General features: G+C 40.8%; 1 protein-coding gene across 1 annotated transcript in view; it reads left to right on the forward strand.

Annotated features, from left to right (window-relative positions):
* The first annotated feature begins 1,639 nt into the window (after positions 1-1,639).
* The window catches only part of myo9ab (myosin IXAb), a 115,590-nt gene continuing 104,454 nt past the window's right edge, over positions 1,640-12,775 (forward strand). Inside the window, exon 1 of the mRNA XM_022672360.2 lies at positions 1,640-2,812. The gene's annotated coding sequence lies outside the window, so the exon portion shown is untranslated. The remainder of the gene's footprint in view (positions 2,813-12,775) is intronic.

Below are 12,775 nucleotides of genomic sequence, written 5' to 3' on the forward strand. Positions count from 1 at the left end.
ATTCCCTGCAAAGCTCCAGCCTGTTTGCTTGGATTGGGCTGTATGCAGGCTTCACATCAGGTCATGGAATTCCAACTCTTGGTGCCACAGGGGGGCTTTGTGTACAAACATGTTGGGCTGGTGGGGACTTCACATTCAATGGCTTCTAGGCACTGTGCGGAATTGTTTCTCCCTTACTATCTACAGCATGTATACAGCTTATGTCCAAAAGCTTTGCATGACTGTGATAAATGACAGTTACAAAAATTTACATATATTTTTGCTATGAAAGGCAACATTTAAACTCTTAAACTGTGAAGCTGCACTACACTCAAATGTTGCTGCAATGTGGGCACTGACATGCCACATTCTTGTCTTCTCAAAATCCATTTAAAGAAACAATATGCAATAAATGTGTGTTTTTTGATCTGCCCTTTTACTTCCTAGATGCAAAGCTTGGGTTGAATCACTAAATCTTCATGACAGGCACAAGAAGATGACTTCAAGAACATCTGCAATGGCAATGTGTAATGACGTTCACATCTAAACTGAGTCTTTTGGATTTTGTGATACATTTCTGTCACTGTGACTTCTGATAAGGCATTGACTCGCTGTAACCTGTCTGCTATATATCTTTACTACTTGTTTTGATAAATTACTCAACTGAACTCAGTGCTCAATTGTTCCGAAGAGAATTAGCCAGATCAACATTTGTCTTGTAGTTCTTTTGCACTCTGAGCTGTCTCAATCTATCAAATGCACTACCAATATTGACCCATATTTTACTCACCTACACCTCTGGTTTTAAAGCTTTTTTGAAGGATGCCAAGGCTGCACACTGAGTTTGCCTAGTACTATGTTTCATTCTTGACAACCTGGAGTGTGGAAATAGGACTAGAGAATGGATAGTGGGAAGGGTTAGATGATAAAACACATAACTACAGATTTCCTTTCCGTAAAGGACAAGTCAAAGAACATGCTGGCTGAAGTGATGCTATGGCACTTAAATTTAGCATTGTTCCTTAATATCTGATGACACATTCTGATCATTTTATAAGATTATGAGTTACTACAGAAAATAGAATACATGTTTGTCCTTCCTAACGATGGAGTAGTACAGTACACAAATGCTGCTACTATGTGGGCACTGACATGTCACATTTAATAGTGCAAAGCCACAATTGCTTGTGATAAATTAGTTTGTGGCATGATAAGCAAGCAGACAAGGCCTTTAATACACACACACACACACACACACACACATTTTCCCCTGGCAGTGCTGATACTGTCCTCAACGTGACATTGCATTAGTGTAATATGGCCCAGATGGCGGAATGTGGTCTATCACTCTGCAGTCGCTGTTTTAAGTTACTTCAGGCATGAACAGAAGAGCCCATTTCCCCTCGTGTTTAGCTATCTGTCCGCTCCATCACCGTCCGTCCCCCTCCTCAAGGCTTTACGCGCCTCCCACCTCTCAGAGGAGCGCGCGCGCGAGTGCATATGTGCGTGTAGGCTCTGTATGTATGTGTGTGTGCTACCCCGGTACGTGCAGTGCGCGAGCACGTCACCATACACTGATTATTATGAGAGTAGGGGGGCGTGCGTTTAACGTTAGCTAACCTAACCGGGCTCCTTTAGCATCGCAGCATCGTTTGGACCTCAGCGACACCAAGAGTGAGACAGCAGGCTTAGTTCAGAAATGCTATAAACAGTCAACGGTTGCCGCCTCGTGCTTCATCATCCCCTGAAGGTTCATAAACGGGGTTTACAACCGCGAGAGAGAGAGAGAGAGAGAGAGAGAGAGAGAGAGAGAGAGAGAGAGAGACAGAGACCGAGAGCAGAGACCGAGAGCAGAGAGAGTGAGACAGAGAGACACACAAAGAGAAAGAGCAGAGACACGCAGAGAAAGAGACAGAAAGAGCAGACACGCAGAGAGAGAGAGAGAGAGAGACAGAGAGAGTGAGACAGAGGAAGAGCAGAGACATGCAGAAAGAGAGAGACAGTGACACAGAGAGAGTGAGACAGCTAAAAAGCAGAGACATGCAGAGAGAGAGACAGTGACACACAGAGAGAGTGAGACAGGGAAACAGCAGAGACACGCAGAGAGAGAGACACACACTCAGAGAGAGACACAGAGAAAGAGCAGAGAAACACGCAGAAAGAGAGACACTGACAACAGAGTGAGACATGCAGAGAGAGACAGACAGTGACACACAGAGAGAGTGAGACAGGGAAAAAGCAGAGACACTCAGAGAGAGTGAGACAGAGAAAGAGCAGATGCACGCCGAGAGACATATTGAGAAAGGTACACAGATAGACACAGAAAAAGACAGAATGTAAGACAGAGAGAGAGAGAGCAGAGGCACAAAAAGAGATACACACATCGATACAGAGAGAGGCACAGAGAGAGAGAGACACACACAGACAGAGAGAGAGGGAAAGAGAGAGCGAGCGAGAGAGGCGGGGAGAGAGAGGTGTAGTTAGAGCGGGCGCGCGGAGGATTCAGACCCAACCGTCAGTTTAACGGAGAAGGAAAGGCGATATGGAGGCACTGCGTTCAGAGAGGAGCTCCGTGAAAAGCTGAAAGGGGAGGAAGAAAGGAGGAACAGAAATACGAGCTGGTCACTGGAAGTGGGAAGTTTGTCTCTGAGGTGGTCTGTTTTCTGTCAGCTCGAGAAGCTCTGGAGTACAGGCGTCTCGTTTCTTGCTCCTATCGCCGAGCCGTGGAGCCGCTAACGGCCGGTTTCTGACTGGACCCCGCTCCTCGTCGTTAGCTAGCTGGGTTAGTTAGCTACCAGAGAGCGGAGAAACGGACGTGGAGGTGCAGAACCAGGTTTGTTTAGCCTTTTTTCCTTTAGTGTTTGATGAAAGCGAGCCGGACTGGCTGAGCTGGAAGCAGCTGGTCGGTATGACAGCACTGCGGTTGTTTCTGTTAGCTGGTTAAAACGCAGCAGCCTGAACCTGAGGGGCATTTAACGCTAGCTAACCCATCCGGCTGAGCTGTTATTCCCACCAACAGCTAGGCTAGCTACAATGACATGACTAGGTTTGACAAGCGTTTTAGCCCAAAATTACACCAGCAGTACAGAACAGTATGCCATAACAAAATCTAACGTTATACCTGTTAAAATGGTCTCTAATTAGCTTCATATGCAGCGTTTCCCAGTAATAATATCATTGTAACAGATCTGTGAAGACATCCTGACTAGAGATATTACTAAGAACACATTTAATCTGAAATGTAGCTAGCTATTTTTGAGTAGTCACTAACTATAATCTTACCATTCATTTAACCTACATTCAATTTCACTCTCTAATCTAACTAAAAACCTTCCAGCTACATTCTTATTAATAAAAACTCCAATTACACATGACCATATCAAATTTATTTTAGGTACTAGCTAGAAATGAAATTGAAACTCCTGATCTATGTAGCTAGTGAGTCCAGGTTTACAAATCCATACATGAATTCTGGCTAATACAATGATAATACAAAATATCTCTGATGTTGCCTGCTTTTGACTAGAGGAGCTGTACATTTAGGATTTGTGCAGTTTTAGATTTCTAAAATATAATTTTAGCTCTGGAAAGAAATTAAGAGACCACTTCAGTTTCTGAATCAATTTCTTTAATTTTGCTATTTATAGGTACACATTTGAGTATGTTTTATTCTATAAACTACAGACAATGTTTCTCCCGAATTTTAAATAAAAATAATCATTTAGAGCAATTATTTGCATCTTGGCATGTTCTCCTCCACCAGTCTCACACACTGCTTTTGGATAACTTAATGCCACACCTGGTGCAAAAATCCAATCAGTTCAGCTTGCTTTGATGGCTTGTGATCATCCATCTTCCTCTTGATTATATTCCAGAGGATTTCACTTTGGTATAAACAAAGATACTCATCTTTTTTAAGCGGTCTCTTTTTTCCAGAGATGTATATTTACAATATACATTTTAATTAGTACTAATGTTATATACTATTATGACATCTAGCTAGGTAGTATTATATTGTGAGTTTTTGGCTACTGTCAGAATTACACCAAGGATATATCCTTCGGGTAGCTTCTTTGATTTGTCGGGAGTTGTAGCTTTTTAGCTATAATATTAATAGTTTACTAGTTAAATAAATATTCACAGCTCACCTCTAAATTGAGAAATTTTTCTAATAAAAATTACATTATACTGATGATAAATGTAAGGTTTTAATAGGAAAGACATTATGCCGTGTAACTGTTAGGCATTTTTGTCAATGTTAGTAAGCTAGTTAACTAACCTAGTTATCTAACCTAGCTTCTGCTTCTGATGGGATTTTGAACACAGGTGTTCACACTCAACAAGATCTTCTGCTCCTGCCTCTGGAATGACAGTGTGACGCATACTGTGCTGAGAAATGAAACTTAAATACGAGCAATTTCACAATCAGACCATTTTAAAAGACGAACAGCGCTATGCTGTAACTGCCATCATCTGACCTTACTGTATGTCTACAGGAATACATAGCTACGAGCTGCTCTCACTGAGCTGTGACGTGGGTTGCTGTGTGGAAGATGCAGTGAGGGGCAGGAACTGCAGGTCCTCCTAATACAAAACCAGTACATGCCTATTAAAGCCAGTGTGGGCTATTCAGTGCCATATTAAATGAGCAAGAGAAAGAAAGAGGGATCATGAAAGAGGGGGCGAGGATAATAGCAGTGTGGGGACCTGACAGACTGAACCCCCATGGAAGCTGCATTATTATAGGCAGCACAAGTAGCCTATCATGTAGAGCAGAGCATGTTTACATGTATTGACATAGCCTAAAAGACTGTATCTACTGCAGCTCACCAATCAATATTCATAACATTTATTCACAGATGCAAACGAGATGCTGCCTTTTTTGCAGCAGAGCGCCCATATCCGTCCAAGCACAGCAACAGTCCTCACCTCAGTTGACTTTGGAGCCTGACTACTCATGCGCATTGTTTCACGAAGGACCCTGAGCCGTCCACACTCAATATTAATGTGCTCTCTGTGTGCATGGTCACGCAGCTGTGTTATAATTGTGGATGGACAGACACACACACATAATGGCTGCCTCTGCAGAAACACCAGGGATAAGGTCAGCTTCAGTATCCACTGCTGCAGAATAAAGAAAATTCAGGAAATCAGCTGCTTGAAAATATGCCTGCAATGTGAATGTAAAATTCAGTCTCTGATAATCAGCATAACTGCCCGAATTTGTAGAACTGACCTAACGCATACATATTGAATCTTGAAGGAAATGTCAGTTGTGGGAAGCTCACAAGTGGTGAATACTGGCCAACATGCTCATGGCAAGGCAGAGTGAATTATAGGAGTTTCAGATAATGGATGCTAGATGGGGCATTCCATTTTCAAACGTGTTTAGCCATTTAACATTCCTCAAACCACAATGTCGAGTGTGTACCAGGAATACATTACAGAATTAATTTCCACCCACAGTAGACAGTGGGTGGTAATGATGGTGACTAAGTGAGGCTTAGTCAGAAAGGCTAAGGAGACACAGAAGTTGGCACAAACATTTTTCAAGCTGTATCGATATCTTACTCAGAACAGATGATGGTGCTGACATATACACTGAAGCAACAGTGGCTTCCCTTGTGGTTTTTTACTCAATGCATGCAGATGAAGCGGTTATGCAGAGATTTGAATTTAGGTCAGTATTACCTCCTTCACTTGCATTGTCATGGCACAGAAATCCATGCAGGTTCATGTTCAAACCTCTCAGCTCTTTGTGATTGATGGAGTTGTTTGTTGAGCTGACAGTTAAAGTACAGCAGGGCAGCATCAGCAGGGTAAATGCTATGGTTGGAAAAAGCTTGTGAGCAGTTCAGTGGAAGAATACTCAGCTTCAAATTAGCAACATGTCATTAGAGGTTGCTGATTTTACCAATAATTTCTTAGAGGCTGGGTGGTTTTTCTTAAGAAGCAAGGAGTAAATCCTATCCCAGTGTCCTCATCAGCTGTGCTGAGCTGTTCAGGCTTTGACACACTTGTTTTGGATGAGTGTTTATTGCTAAAATGCTGTCAGTGGAGTGAATTAGTGTCCGTCACAGACAGCTATTTCTGCCTCATTTACACAATGGAAGGTGATTGTAAACTGCTTTGGATCAATTATCCACTTTTCTCTGTAATTAAACCTTCAAATAAGTAGTAATGTATAAAATCGGTTTGCATTTTAGGATTTCTGCAGACATTAGAGATGATCACTCGCACCAGTGTGCAGTCATGTCTTTGTCTGAGGTTACAAGTGTGCTCCCACATCAAGGTTTTAGTCATAGTGTCGGGTGTGGTTTAACCCAGTGTAAACTGTGATTTGTTCTCTCTGGGCAAGCTATATAAATGGATTGCATTTATTTAAATGTAAACAATCCCACAATGAGGAGTGTACAAACACAGTTGTACCTTATTGATTATGGAATTCCCCAAATCCATTGTAATGATTGCAGCTTTTTATGTTACACAATTTGCTTTTCTTTATAATATTGCTCTGTATAGTTGATTTTCACATGTGGTTAATAATGAATGGGGTGCAAAACTGCAGCCTATAAGTGTCCTACCTTGGCTTACAGAAGTGTGGGATTTGTGTGGGCAGAATTGCACGAATCCCACGAATTGCAAAACCAAAGTTTGTGTGTTTGTTACTTTGTATACATTTGATCTGGGCTGGGTTTCCCAAATGGTTCTTAGCACGAAGGCCCAATCCCATTTACCCCTTGGCCCTAGCACTTGCCCCTACCCCTTCTTTTCGACTGTAACCCTTTGGAACGAACTTACAAGAGGAAGGGGTGAAACCCTCCCCTTAGGAATTGGGGCAACCCTTCAAGCACCAGACATATCCTAAGCTTACGTTTAGTAACCTAGCTGTTGGTTAACTAGTTAACCTTAGGGCATCTTCAGAAAGGGTGGAAATTAATTATTATTATTGTCCATTGCTTAATTCCTCTGTGATGGGGAGCTGAAATTAGCTTTTATTTTATTTTTCTGTTCCACCTTAAATGCTGCAGCTTTGGGACAGGAAAGATAGCTAACTAGCTAGCTACTGAGACAAACTGTTTGAGATTTTTTATGCTGTTATGAAGAACAAGGAAAATATTTACATTTGTGGGATTCTTTGGTCGCATGTGCTGGCATTTTACCAGTGATTCACATATCGCTTTGTTTGAAGTGTGCCTCTAAAAAAACTCTGTATGAAGGGCTAACAAGCCTCAGTTTAGTGAGCGGACTAAAGAACTTTCCTATATCCTGTCATCATTACCTACATGGGCTGCATCTCCTTGTAATTCATATCGATTGGTTTGTAGAATGTTGCCAATTGTACCAGTTGCCTTTTCAGATGACTCCTTTTACAGGCATGTGCCCCACCCAGCAGGATGCATTTAACAGATTACCCTTGGATTCCTTTTTTTGTTTTTACATAAGAGATGATTTGGTGAGGTGTTTGCGCCCAAACTGCTGTGTAATGCGAAGGAGAGTTGGATTTTGGCACAACTTTGTGTAATTGGTCTAAAAATACAAACTTTCAAGAAAACACACCAGCCAATGATCTATACTGTCCAAACAACTTGGTTGTGAAAGCACCCTTAAACGTTCTGAATTATAACTGTTTTGAAATTCTTACAACCGTTTTATCAGTGGTTTAATGATTATAGGATCGAGGCAGATCCAGGCATGTTATAATAGGTTGGTTAAATTGGGCCACACTTTTTTTCTGATTGTTGATTTTACTTTATGCTGCAACACTTCCATGGAGGTGCCAAGAGCTGCTGTTATCAAAAGTTAACTGGAGCTGTTTTACTGTGAAACATTTTCCATTTCAAAGATTTACAATGTAGCTGTCTTTCATTTACATATGGGCATGACACAATTGCACTTACAGTCTATCTACGCAGTTTGCCATAAGTTTCATCTCAACAGTTTACTGCAGTTTACAGAACTTAAAATATATAAGGCACAGAGGTAGCAAAAATGTGCAAGAAACAGGCAAGAGCAAACCAATGACTGCAGAAAACATGTTAGATTCTCTTCCATTGCATTAAATTAAATTAAAGCCAGAATTGTCTGCCATGTTGTAAAATTTGCAGTCTGTGCAGTAGAGTCCAGAGTAGGGGTGAACAAATCACACAGAACAAATGCATGTCCAATGCATGGCTGCTTCATCAACAGCGTACCGTGTACTCTTCATATGACCACATGCACCAAACTGTGCATGGTAGAACTTAATGGTAGCCAACCTTTAGGTTAAGTTAGTAAATTTGTTTATAAGCATGTATTAAATATTACAATATAGTCACAAATCTATTCTAAATTTAATTATAGTAACCTGAAAATCTATATGCATGGGTTTGGAAATTATGACCATGCTAGAAACTTAATTTTACTGACAAGCATATCTCACACTCTTGTTATCCCAAAATAATTCATTTACAGACTCTGTGTTTATCTGACACATTAGGTATAACCTATAATTACAATATTGCATCAAACTGTTGAGTAATAATTAGGACTGAATTACTGGTAAAACAATGATTCATGTCATTTCAGGTGTGTGTGTGTGTCTGTCTGACTGTCTGAATGTGGGTCTCTGTGTCTGACTGATTTTTCTCTGTTCTCTTTATCACCCCCATGTCTGCCAGTTTAAATACTTGCCTGAGCCGTGTCTCTCTTTCTCTCTCGCTCTACTCTTTGTCTCTTTCACTCTCTCCTTGCTCCTCATACCTTTGTTTATTTTTGTAATAAATATGCGAAGAATACTCCAAATATGTGGAACTTTTTGGAATTTTGTGTTGAATGTGAATGGATTTTGATGCATTCTGCCATCGCAAGCTGTCTGTTTTATTTTTTCATCAGTTCTGGCACCATTAAGTTCTTTTGGCAAGCCCTGGTTGTTTTGTGTCTGCTGATCATGCAGTGCTTTGCAGTGTTTTGGTAAATACGCTGATGGAAATGAGTTTCATTATGAGTATACATCAGGATAAGCCTGATTCATTTAGCTTGAATACATAAAGGGGTGTTTGTTTGATTTAAGATATTGCAGGTTGATTCTGATTAGAATTAATATATTATTGATTAGATAGGTTATATATATGATTAGGTTATATACATGTTCTCTTTCACACACACACACACACACACAAACACATGCATATCCTGGACAGGGGTTGATTAGTACAGCGACACTGAGACAGACAGGGTGGAGTTGCTGTCTCTCTCTCCTGCGCTGCAGTGCTGTCTGGCCTGCCCTTTTTACTCTCCTCCCCTTAACACGTAGGACTGGTCAAAGACCATGAAAGCCCTGCCATCCTGTAATGTCACTTAATTTCTTGAACCTGTTACTTGTTTTGTTGTACTGAACAACTGTTCTGTTTAGCTACAGTGTGAACATGCTAACACAGAACTCTTTATTTAATGGAGTGTGCAACAGTGTTTTGAGTTGCTGGTTATAAGAGTCATGGTAGATTCTGTGAGGTGGCTGTGTTATTGGAGGTGGGTGGGTATGCAGAATAAGAGAAGCAAGTCAAGATTGCTAGTTAAAAATTGGGTGGGTCAGTGGTCGGGATATGTGGGAAATGAAAGAAAAGCAGTATATAATATAAAATACGTAATAACCTCTAATCACCTGTAGAACAGGCCCTCACAGTGCTGAATTTTAGCAGTTGGTTGTCATACAGATGATAGTCATACCACTGCTATTTTGCCAGATATCTTGTAGGCAAAACCTTGGAAACCCTGTTCAAATGATTACAAGATTGTTTAAGTTAGACATGTAAGTACACATGCTCTACAAGAAGCTCACTTTAAAAATTTTGTTTACTACTGTAAAGCACTTCTTTACTTTGTTTCAGCTGTAAATTATGTTTGTATTTCTATCAATGTAATGGTATGCCTATGGTAAGAAGAAGGATTAGGTTTTGGTCATTGCCACCTCAGTCTGGAGAGGTGCTACTGCACTATGTGGCTTTGGTGGAGCATGCAGTCTACCTCGTCAGTCCACAGGCGTTTGTCGCCTCCTGCGTTGGCACTGTATCTCTTTGCATGTATAAAATTCATGCATTTTAACAATTCTATCCAGATGCTACTGTTCACAATCATCACCCATTGGTAATTTCTTACATGATGTACTTCCAGTACACACAGTCCACTGTGGATTGAGGAGTGTTAAGTGCCTGCACAACTTCAGAAATAGATTGGAATGGAATGGGATGTCTCATCTATTTTGCACCAACTGTTAGGCCTTGCTCAAACTCTGATAATTCAAGCTGCTGGCCAGTGTTTAGCCTTAGTTACAAGATAACACCTGCCAACTTTTACAGATGTGGCTGTTACCACGGTGTCCTCTCAGGTAAAACTTTGCGATTCATTTACTTACCAACATCCCATGATTTATCAGTGTAAATTAGGTAATTTTGATCCACAGTGATTTTGTAATATTTGCAAAAGGCCTAATGTAAAATGGACGTCACAATTAGGCAACCAGTATGGAACAGCGAACTCAGCAAAGCAGTTTCCTCAGGTTAGGTGCTCGTCAGACCGATTTTGTCAGTAGTCAAGAGTTCCACCCTGACCAAGCCATCATGCTGGTAAGAGTCATAGCATAGCAAGTGTCTTTCAAGTAAAGAGAACTTTATATAACTCGATTTGTTCCTGTCTTTTTAAGTCTGTTTGTTGGTTGTGCATAGTTAGCATTCATAGGTTCATTTAGATACATGCTTCTCCATTTGTCTTTTTGACATTCTTTTTTTTTTCCGGGGTTTCCCTTTTTGCATTATATGCAGCGTGTGACTTACTGTTCTTTCCGCTGCAGGATTACAGCTCTGAATAGAAGGAGGGTATTGACCTTGAGTAGTGTTTGTGCTGCTTGTGTGTTAGTCAGCTGTAACAGTGGGCCTCTAAGCTGGCTTTAATGTTTTAAAGGTATACCTTTCCAGCAAAGTCAGTTGACACACTAGTTGCTGAATTTGTCTGAAGCTGAGTGTGTCTCTTTTCAGGTCACTTTGTTCTTCCTAAAGATGACGGCGCAATTGAAATGCAAATTAAGTCAGTTAAAAGAGAATAAGATAACCATACTTTCTATAGATCAGAAGCAATTGCATCAAAGCCTGAATGCCTCCTATTTTAGTCTCTTTCTCTCTGTCTACCTTCCTCTCTCTGTAGCCCTCTCTCTCTGTCTGATCTCTCCAAAGATGAGGCCAGTCATACCTGCAGCTGAACGGATCTGCAGAAAGGTGTGACGCAACTGTTATGCAGTTTTGTCTTTTAACACATGCTTCATTAAAGTGGACATCCACCCTTCTCTCTCTCTCTCTCTCTCTCTCTCTCTCTCTCTCCCCTTCCCTATCATTCATAGGTTCACATGTGCTACCTTTTCTCTGACACCAAGCATATCATTAGGAGCTGCTGTAATGAATTGTTGCACTACTTGCGTATAGTGAGGGAAGGAGCTCTTTGAAGATCCGTCTCTCTTCTTTACTGGCCTGCAGATGTGTTGGAACATGGAACACCTGTTTCCTCTTGCTGTTCCTACAGAGCTATGGCCTTGAAAAGAGCAAGAGCTTTACCATGGTTTAGAAATCATGCTTGACTGCTTTTATTATCTGGGTAATATGAACAAAACATCACATTACTGTTTTCATTGGCTACTGATTATTTTTTATTACAAACAGATTTTCAGGCAGTCTGAATAAACCTACCATATTTTTTTGTACTTTATTTTTTGCACTTTATTTAATTTCTGGTCTATTTTCATATATAAGGCGCAATGGATTATAAGGAGTATAAGTAAGGAACATTATTCTTAAAAAACACTTGCTTTCAAAGTCAAACGAGTGCTGGCTATTAATCTACACAAATTTCTCTCCTGAAAACTGTTTGTTTGGGTAAGTAAAGAGCTTCCGTTTATTTACAGTAAGCTTAAATTACCAATTTTTTCCGCTTAGCATGGTTAGCCAGTAATGCTGCTCCAGCAGTGCTAGCCAGGGTTAGCAGCAGGCTACAGGCCGATAATTCTCATCTCTGAACAACAAAAGAGCTAGCGCTTAGCGGCTACTGCTAATGCTACTCCAGCCCCGGTGCTGGAGAAAGTCAGTAAACACTATACACTGCTATTAGAATTTCATTTTTTACAGACAGAAGAAACATTGCAGTAACATTACTGTTGCAGTAAAGTTATGAAGCTGATTCTTTTTTGTCCTTTGGGACTTTATTGGAGAGCTCTCTCCTAGAATTCAATGAAAAGCACCAAAAACTGCTTACAGAACAGTACACCAAAAAGGGCTTACAGTTGTTTTCAGATGGACATGCCGAAAGTCATGGGATTACAATATGTAAATTAATTATTAAGTGTTAAAGCCGATTTATACTTCTGCGTCAAATCTACGCTGTAGCCCACATGTACTCTACGTGTAGCCTGGCATTCTACGCTTGACCCTATGCAGTATGTACTTGATTGTACTGTATGCTGTGATTGGTCTACCGAGCCTTGTGTTCCTGCACGCACAGTCCTGCCTTTACCGTTTAGACAGCAGATAGATGCAGAGTCGTGGACTTATGGGCGCAGACGTATAAACTTGTACCAGGCTACGCTATAGAGTGCTGCTTCCTGTCCCTGTAAAAGTTGTGAGGTGTTGTCTTTCACACTGGCCAGGTCAATTATGGCAAAGCGACATGAATTATCTACGTGAGGCCAGATAGGGGGTACCAGGTGGATAGGACATTCCATTTTCAAAATTGTGGGACCATATAATATTCCTCAAATCAAATTACTACATTTTTT

This window comes from Astyanax mexicanus, chromosome 2, assembly GCF_023375975.1.
Source record: "Astyanax mexicanus isolate ESR-SI-001 chromosome 2, AstMex3_surface, whole genome shotgun sequence".
NCBI classification, from domain to species: Eukaryota; Metazoa; Chordata; class Actinopteri; order Characiformes; family Acestrorhamphidae; genus Astyanax; species Astyanax mexicanus.